Source organism: Pyrus communis, chromosome 13 (assembly GCF_041283825.1).
Source record: "Pyrus communis isolate YQ-2024b chromosome 13, ASM4128382v1, whole genome shotgun sequence".
NCBI lineage: Eukaryota > Viridiplantae > Streptophyta > Magnoliopsida > Rosales > Rosaceae > Pyrus > Pyrus communis.
The window spans coordinates 2,074,225-2,083,493 of NC_142577.1; positions in this window are offsets into that span (position 1 = coordinate 2,074,225).

The window sequence follows — 9,269 nt, forward strand, 5'->3', positions numbered from 1 at the left end:
TACAGATAAAAAGGAGAAGACTAAAAAAGAAAAAAAAGAAAAAACAGGTCCCAAAGTTGAAAAAATATGTAAAAAGTCTTTGGTGTAATCTTAAGAAATAAAGTTAGTTAACCGACACCAATCATTGGTGGTTGATTTCTTAAGGCCACTAATATCAGTGGCATCCCACTGTAAAGCGACCAAAAAATAGTAAGAGTAGCAGCTTTATATCTATGGCCACCAATTGCAAAGGGTGTGCAAAAAAGATGTGCAATGAGCGTAATTCTAGTAGTGTATCTCACGAAATTATATTAAACAAAAAGAACAAAAAAAATAATATAGGGATGTGATGAATAACTCCATTTTAGAATGAGATATTAAAGTTAGAGATAACTATATTGAACATCATTTTAGGAGAGAAATATTAAAAAATAAAGTAAAAAAAAGGCGACATGGTGAATAACTGCTCTCCATTTTAGGAGAGAGAGATATTAAACAGAAAAATTAAAATTTGCTATATTGGAAAAAGAAGGAAAATAAAAAAAATAAAACAATAGGAACGTTGTGAATAACGTCTCCTCCATTTAAGGAGGAAATATTAATATCTAACAAAATTGGTAGCTTTATATATAGAGACAAAAACTTTCACTATATTTTAAGGAACCCCACTAGTTTTTAAACATGTCAAGAAGAGACAAAAACATAAAAACAACTAAAGCCTAACCCAAAAACATGAAAACAAAGTTTTAAAATAGTAGTCATACCCCTAAGGCTTTAGGTTAAACAAAACCCAGCCATCACAACTCCAACAAAATTAATATGTTCGATAAGCTTAACTCATCCTTGACTATTTGTGCAAAATCAGTTTTGAAACTATATGCAGAATCAGTTTGTACCATATATTACTAAAATCAGTTCTGACATGCCCTGACTGGAATCGAGGCATGCTAGCCGTCACGTGCGGTGATGTAGCTATGAGCCCAGTGCGGAAGTGACAACGATATGAAAATGTGAGTAATTAAAAACCAAAACTAACTAATTTACACTAAGATGACCATAAAAGGATGCAGAGATGTTTAAAGTAGTAATACAAGTACTCAGAGCGAAGGTAACCTAAATGCAGTCTAGCAGGCGAAATATTAATTGTACAAGACAAGAGAGAAATTCCTACATTAGTTGAAGTCTGTCAGAACCGTTGTAGAGTCCTTGTAAGCCACCAACACGAACATCTAACTAGAACTTGGAGGGGTGCAAAACAAAAAACATGAGTGGGCAAAAACAAAGCTTTTTAAAACCATTTCTCTTTCCAAAAATAATAACCCTTCACCGTAAAACCCGTATAATTTCCCAGAAAATAATAATACATATGTATATAAAAACCATTCTTGAGAGCAATGAAAACCAAAGTATATGCCATGCCAAGTATCTCAGTAACAAATATGTAAGCTAGGTGATGTGAATCAATATAAAATGATATGCCAGCCTAAGTCACTTAATGTGACCTGTACGGCTGAACCTATAGCTCATAAACCAATTCCTGCACATGAGTTAGAACCACCTATTGTGGTCTGTATGACAGGGCTGGGTGTAAATAAGTACGCTCAAGTGCTACGATCATGTGAAGGCTGTGCGAATAATCGCGGGTCACATACAAGTCGGAACCACCTAATGTGGTCTGTACAATAGGGCTGTGCACCAAACTTGGATCCAAGGTGACCGTGCGGTGTGGAAGGTGAACATCACGTGAAGGACTGTGCCCTGGTCTCAGGTGGGAGCACTAACACCGGGGTGCAGGATAATGAGTTCTAAATGCATCTACGTATAATCATAAATAATGCAACAACTACCATCACATGGTACTCACCTGAAACTTACCTGGCTTTCGCAACGTCATACAATGTTATGCATACACATGCTAATGCATATAATAAAATGGAGTGCAAGCATGACATGGCATTTAGAAGAATGCGTTCATTTGAAATAGTTTCTGGGAAAATGTAAAGCATACATATGTATGTATAGAAAACCAAAAGCCCACTCATTGGTATGTAGCAGGGTCGTAACCCCTAAGCCTCACCTAGCTACGCTCATCCTCCATAAATGTCTCACCTATATGTGAAACAACTAATTTAATGTTAATTTTAAGCACATAACCAAACCGTGTAATAACCTTTCATACGTTGCTCAACTGGCGTGTTTGAATATACCATCGTGAACTACTCAACACCACGAGCATTCCTATATTTTTAGAAAACTTTTCTGATGTCCCACATGCCTTCACGCACTGGCCAAAGCATGGCTACAAGAGCCGACCAAGCTCAGGCACATGCCTAGCACGCTGACAGAATCCCTAACGGTGTTAGGGAATATTCCGTTTAAAAACTAACAGAGTTACCTGACGCTGTTAGTAAATTCCATCAAGGTTGACAGAATATTCCTTGTCTTCTCCGGTGACTTGCTGGAAACCGCCGTCGACCGCAGCTTGCAACGCTTGATTCTGGAAAATGTTCTAAAGCTTATAACTACTTCATTTCTCAACCAAAATTCACGAATTTTATATGGATTTGAAGCTCTCAACAAGGAGAACATCATCTTACCTATTTGAAGTCCTAAAACCAAAGGAAAACGGTTGGAAAACTCTTGGAAAATTTGGCTAAACTGGAACTTCTCCAAAACACCTACTCTGACGTCAACTTTGTCCCAAATCCCTTCTAAGGTTCCTATAAAGTTGTTTAGGAGCTTCCTCGGGCCTTAAAACCTTGGAAAAAGGCCTCGATCATGACAGACCAATAACCACCTCGTCAGAGTTCGAGAGTTCTCAGGTTCCCATGACACGTTCCATGGCCAAAAGGCATCACTCAACTCGTGAGGTTATGAGGAGTACGATGGTGGACTTCAACAATTTGATCTATGAGGTTTGGTCAGGGTTATAGGTGATGGTCTCTCAGTTGTCTGGACAAGAGAAAATTCAAGAAGGAAGGAGAGGGTGAGGTTGTACGTGTGTGTGTGTGTGTGTGTGTGTGTGTGTGTGTGTGTTACGGGATTAGGCAATAGAAGAAAATAATATGATCTGATTAGGCCCAAAAGAATAGGAGCCCATATAATTAGTCCAAAATTTACCTGTTTACGCACCTAAATATTCATAACTTTCTCGTTATAACTCTAATTCGAGCCTAGCTCGCGTTAACATTCTCGTGACGTCAAGTACAATTTAATTATGTCAATGGGAAAAATAATTTAAAACTATATAAGTACATCCACATCACCTAGCCAATGAGGGCATAATCATCATTTTCACACATTCGAGGATAAAATATGTATTTATTCGAGACGGGTCATCACAAGCTACCCCCCCTTAAAGAAAATTTCATCCCCGAAATTTCTGTACACTAGCATACCAACACATTAATATCCATAAAATAGGCGTGGATATAAATCTCACATATGATCCTCCGTCTCCCAAGTGGCTTCCTCCACTGAATGGTTCCTCCACAAAACTTTCACCATGAGCACGGTCTTGTTCCTAAGAACCTTATCATTTCAAACTAAAATCGTCACTAGCTCCTCGTCGTATGTCAAATCTAGATTAATTTCTAATGGTTGAGGAGTTATCACGTGTGATGGATCAGAGACATAATGACGAAGCATAGAGACATGAAAAACATCGTGCACCCTTGATAGTTTTGGAGGTAGCTTAAGTCTATAAGCAACTTCACCGACTCGCTCAGTGATCTGGTACGGTCCAATGTATCGAGGACTTAACACGCCTTTCCACGGGGATAGCTTCAGAAATACCCAATCTCCAACTTTATATACTTTGTCAGTGGCATGTTTATCAGTAAGACTCTTCTGTCGATCCTAGGCCACTTTCAGGTTAGCTTTAATTACCTGAATATTTTGGGTAATCTCATCACAATCTCAGGGCCCACTAACACCCTTTCGCCAACTTCTAACCAACATAGTGAAGTACGACAGGACTTACCATAAAGTGCCTCGAAAGGTGACATACCGAGACTAGAATGGTAGCTGTTATTGTAGGCAAACTCAATCAAATCCAAACGCTTATGCCAAGCGTCACCAAGAACAGTACCGAAGATCTTAGCATATCTTCTAGTGTCTGGATAGTTCTCTTAGATTACCCGTCTGTCTATGGATGGTATGCCGTACTATAAAGCAATCTCGAACCAAGAGCTTCCTGGAAAGCTATCCAAAACTTAGAAGTGAACCTAGGATCCCAATAAAAAATAATACTAACTGGAACCTCATGGTATTTAACAATCCTTGATATATTGGCTGATTGGCTTAAAGAATAGTTCTCTCGAATTGGTATAAAGTGTGCTAACTTAGTCAGTTGATCCACTATCACCCATATGCCATCATAACCATTTTGTGCACGAGGAAGCTTGTACATGAAATCCATGGTAATATTTTCCCATTTCCACTGGGGAATGGGAAGTGGCTACATTAATCTAAAAGGCTTCTTCCTCTCATCTTTGACTTGTTGACAAATTGCACATCGACTCACATATTCAGCAATCTCTTTTTTCATGCTAGGTCAGTAGTAGAAAGGTTGAATATTGTGATACATCTTAGTACTCCCAGGATGCATCGCATAGGCCGATATATATGCCTCATCAGGAATATCTTTCTTTAGTTCTGCAATATTCAGCACATATATCAGACTTCCTTACATAAGCATGCCATTAGATTCCCAAATCCTGAGATCTTTCTTTTTCCCATTTGAAACTGCCTGAATTAACTCCTGAGATTCCTCATCATTCATTTGAGCCTCAAGCACACGATTTTTCAAGATTGGTCTGACTCAAAAACTTGCAAGTAGGGCTTTTTCTCCATCTACCACTCCCAAATCAACTTCAGTAGATCTCAATTCTGTGAGAAGAGGGACATGGCAAGCATGTAAAGTATTAAGTCGGCCATATGATTTCCTGCTAAGTGCATCTGCCACCAAATTTGCACGACCAATGTGATACTCAATCGTGCAATCATAGTCACTCAGCATTTCTATCCACCTCCGTTGTCGAAGGTTAAGATCTTTCTGGGTGAAAAGGTACTTGAGGCTTTTATGATCTATGAAAATCTTGCACTTTTCCCCGTATAAATAATGCCTCCAAATATTCAAGGCAAAAATAATAGCGGCTAGCTCAAGATTGTGTGTGGGGTAATTCATCATGTGGGACTTCAGTTGTCGTAAAGCATAAGCAATCACCTTGCCATGTTGCATTAGCACACAACCTAAGCCACTCAAGGAAGCATTAGGGGTGGGTTCGGTTCAAAACGGTTCGGTGTTTTGCCAAAACCGAAACCAAACCGAAATTTCGGTTTGGTTCGGTTCGGTTCATTTTTTTTCGATTTTTTTTCGGTTCGGTTTTTTTCGGTTTCGGTTTTTTCCGGTTCGGTTTTGGTTTTTTTCGGTTTTTTATTTTTATTTTTAAATGATGTAAATGGAAGGAACCTACCTATCAAGCTCCCAGTTCTCATATATCAGAGAATTGAGAGCCTCAAAATCCTGAATATATTCAAGTAATTCAACTACTTGTGATCAAGCAGAATGAATTCAAATTTTCAAAAGTTAAGCAAATACATAAACATATATTCTTCAAGGAAATGTACATCGCCAAGATTCAAAATTCAAAAACTTTAAAATTTACAAAATCATGAAATAACTCAACAAATTAACTGATCGATGCAAATCAAAAAAAAAAAAGAAAAGCAATTGGGTTCTTCTAAATACCATAATCGGACTTCAATAGCGCATGCCTAGTGCCCACATTCAAATTCATAGTCAAGTCCACAATAGATCTAGAAAATTCCAAAACATATTTAGAGAAAAATACAAACTTTTTCACCTTAAATTACATAAATTTCAAATGGGTAACCATACAATTAAAAACCTATGAACTGACAAATAAATAAAACTACAACCTTTGTTGCAGCGATACAGCCATGATCGTCGCAAGCTCTTTCAATTCCTCTTTTTGTCGGATCTCGAAAGGGGCGAGGGAAAATCATGGTTTGGAAGAAGGAATCCGCGAGGAGGACAGGAGAAGATTGGAGAGAGAGTGATTTGGAGGAAGAGAGGAAGGAGAGGGAGAGGGAGGGAGAGAGAGAGAGAGAAAGAGAGGAAGCAAAGGCAAAGAGGAAGCAGCGGACGGAACAGAGAGGTGTTTGAGATCTGAAATGAAATGGGAGTGAGACAGCTAGGGTTTGTAAAGTTAAGAAATTTTATAAAGCATTAAACATAAGAAACCTATAAATAAATTACTGGTACAATTATAACAACACAAAGCCTACAGTCAAGTTGGCTTGCAACAACCAACCCCAACCCGTAGGGAAAGGGTTCAAACCCCGACGGCAACATGTATTTTTTAGTATTTATATATGATTTTTTTTTCGGTTCGGTTCAATTCGGTTTTTTTTTCGGTTCGGTTTTTTTCGGCCTCGGTTCGGTTTGGTTTTCGGTTTTTTTCGGTTTTCGGTTTTTTGAACCCACCCCTAGGAAGCATCACTATATATCTTAAAATTACCACTATCGTCTGGAAACGCCAAAACAAGTGCGTGAATGAGACAATACTTTAGCTATTGGAAACTCCACTCACAATCATTGTCCCACTCGAATTTAACATTTTTTCTAGTCAACCTTGTCAGTGGTAAAGCTATGGTTGAAAAATCTTTAACAAATCGTCGCTAGTAGCCTACTAAGTCGAGAAACGCACCTCGATGACGGTTCGTGGTTGCTCCCAATTTTCAACTACAGCTACTTTCTGTGGGTCCAGCTAAATACCCTGAGCTGATATTACATGCCCCAAAAATGCCACTTGATCTAACCAAAACTGGCATTTACTAAACTTAGCATATAACTTGTGTTCCCTCAATTTCTTCAAAACAAGGGTGAGATGTTGAATATGCTCTGCCTTAGACTTAGAATACACCAAAATATCATCAATAAAGACAATAACGAACTTGTCGAGGTATGGCTTAAATACTCAATTCATCAGGTCCATAAAAGCTGCGGGTGCATTCGTTAACCCGAATGACATTACAAGGAACTTATAATGACCATATCGATCCCTAAAAGCCGTCTTAGGGACATCTTCACTTCTGATCTTTAATTGATAATACCCAGACCTCAAATCAATTTTAGAGAACATGTAGGCACCTCGAATCTGGTTAAATAGATCATCTATACATGGCAACGGATAACGGTTTTTAATCATTACTCGATTTAGTTGTCGATAATCGATACACAGCCTCAAAGTCCCATCCTTTTTCCATACAAATAAAACTAGAGCTCCCCAAGGTGAAGTACTAGGCTGAATGAAACCCTTATCAACCAATTCTTGCAATTGGGTTTTCAATTCCCTCAACTCAGAGGGAGCCATTCAATAAGGAGTTAAGGAAATAGGATCTGTCTCTGGAAGTAAATTAATAGTGAACTCTACTTCTCTATCGGGTGGTTTCTAGGTAAATCGTCCGGGAAAACATCAGGGAAATGTCTGACCACCCGTACATCCTCTACACGGATAGGAGTATCCTCATTCAATACCACGTAGCCAAAGAACCCTAACAACCTTTTCTCAATAGCTGCTTGGCCCTCACGGCAGAAATGATGTCGTGTTTTAATCCACTACGTACACCCAGAAAGGTAACCACAGGCAAGTCCGGCCGATGGAAAGTGGCCGTCTTCTCGTAACAATCCATCTTGGCATGATTATAATGTAACCAATGCATGCCCAGAATAACATCAAAATCAACAATATCTAATGGAACAAGATTAGCTGGCATAACGATGTCCTCCACCAGAACAGGACATCCTTGAGATACCCAACTAACATAACATGTCTCACCTCTAGCCATCGAAAACTCTAACTCATAATTGAGAGGTGTGGGGTAGGGTTGCATTGTCTGAACAAATGTATGAGAAATAACAGAGTATGTGGCACCAGAATCAATTAATACTCTAGCAAAATGGCTAAGAATATTCAACGTACCCATAATCAGATCTAGGTTGTTTTGAGCATCCTGCAGAGTGATATGATGGACACGACCTTGCGCCTGTTGTCGACCTCCACGACCTCTGTTACCTTGGTTTCCACATCCTTGCATGACTCGTCCATGACCAGGCTGGTTAGGTTGCCTAGTCGATCCAGCACTGCTAGAAGCAACCTCAATGTTCTGGGACTGTCCTTCGGGATACCACTATGATCCATAACCTGGATACGGCGGATATGACGTGTAACCTCTTGGATACTAAGCATAACCACTCTGATGATATGGATTGTGTGGGTAATGATACTGTCCTTCAGAATATGGAACTATATCACCCTGATAGTGATATGCTCAACCATAACCCGCTGAGGTATGACCACTAGACCCTGGAACTTGCTGAAGTGGAACTGCTGGTGGTAAGGTAGGCTGGGGCTTTTGCTGGCTTTGTGGGCACTGATTAGCCCGATGTCCCGTCTGGCCACAAGTAAAACATCCACTGCTACCTCATCTACACTCCCCGAAATGCCGATTATTGCACCTAGGACAAAGTAGAGCACCTGAACTGCTTGAATCTCTCTGTCTCTGGAATTGGGAACCTCTTGAAAATTGGCCGCCCCTCTGCGGTGCAGTGGAACTGGAGCCCCCACTGGAAGAACCAGAACTAGTACCACTTCTCTTAAAACTCTGCATCTTGCGAGGTCCCTATGATGACTAGCCTTTATCTTTATTATTATTTTTCTTTTGGTTATTATCTTTTTCTTCCTCCTCCTCGCTATCATTTGGAGCGTTCTCAAAATCCTCAACCCAAAGTAGAACTTCATAAAACTCCTGATATGTTGAACAGGGAGTCGTGGTCGCCATAGAAAGCCACTTCTTTTGAGTACCCCACTTAAAACGGCCAAGCATCTCCGCAGGATTTGCGGAAATCTCCAAACAATATTGGGACAAGTCAATAAACTTATGATAATACTCATTAGCTGACATTTTCCCTTGCTTTAGATGCCAGAATTCTTACTTCTTACAATCCACATACTCTGGGGGTACAAATCTCTTCTGAAATAATTGCTTAAAAACTTCCCAATCTGTGGCTTCTTCTGGTGACAATTGGAAAGATTCCTGCCTCTACCAGGATGCAGCCTCCTCACCCAAAAGCCAAGTGGTCGTCTCGACTTATCTACCCTCAGGGAAATTCCCCTGTCGCTGCATTACTCGATAAGTTTTCTCGACATGATTGAGCCAATGCTCAGCTCCCTCGGGTCCCTCAGTGCTAACAAAATTATTCA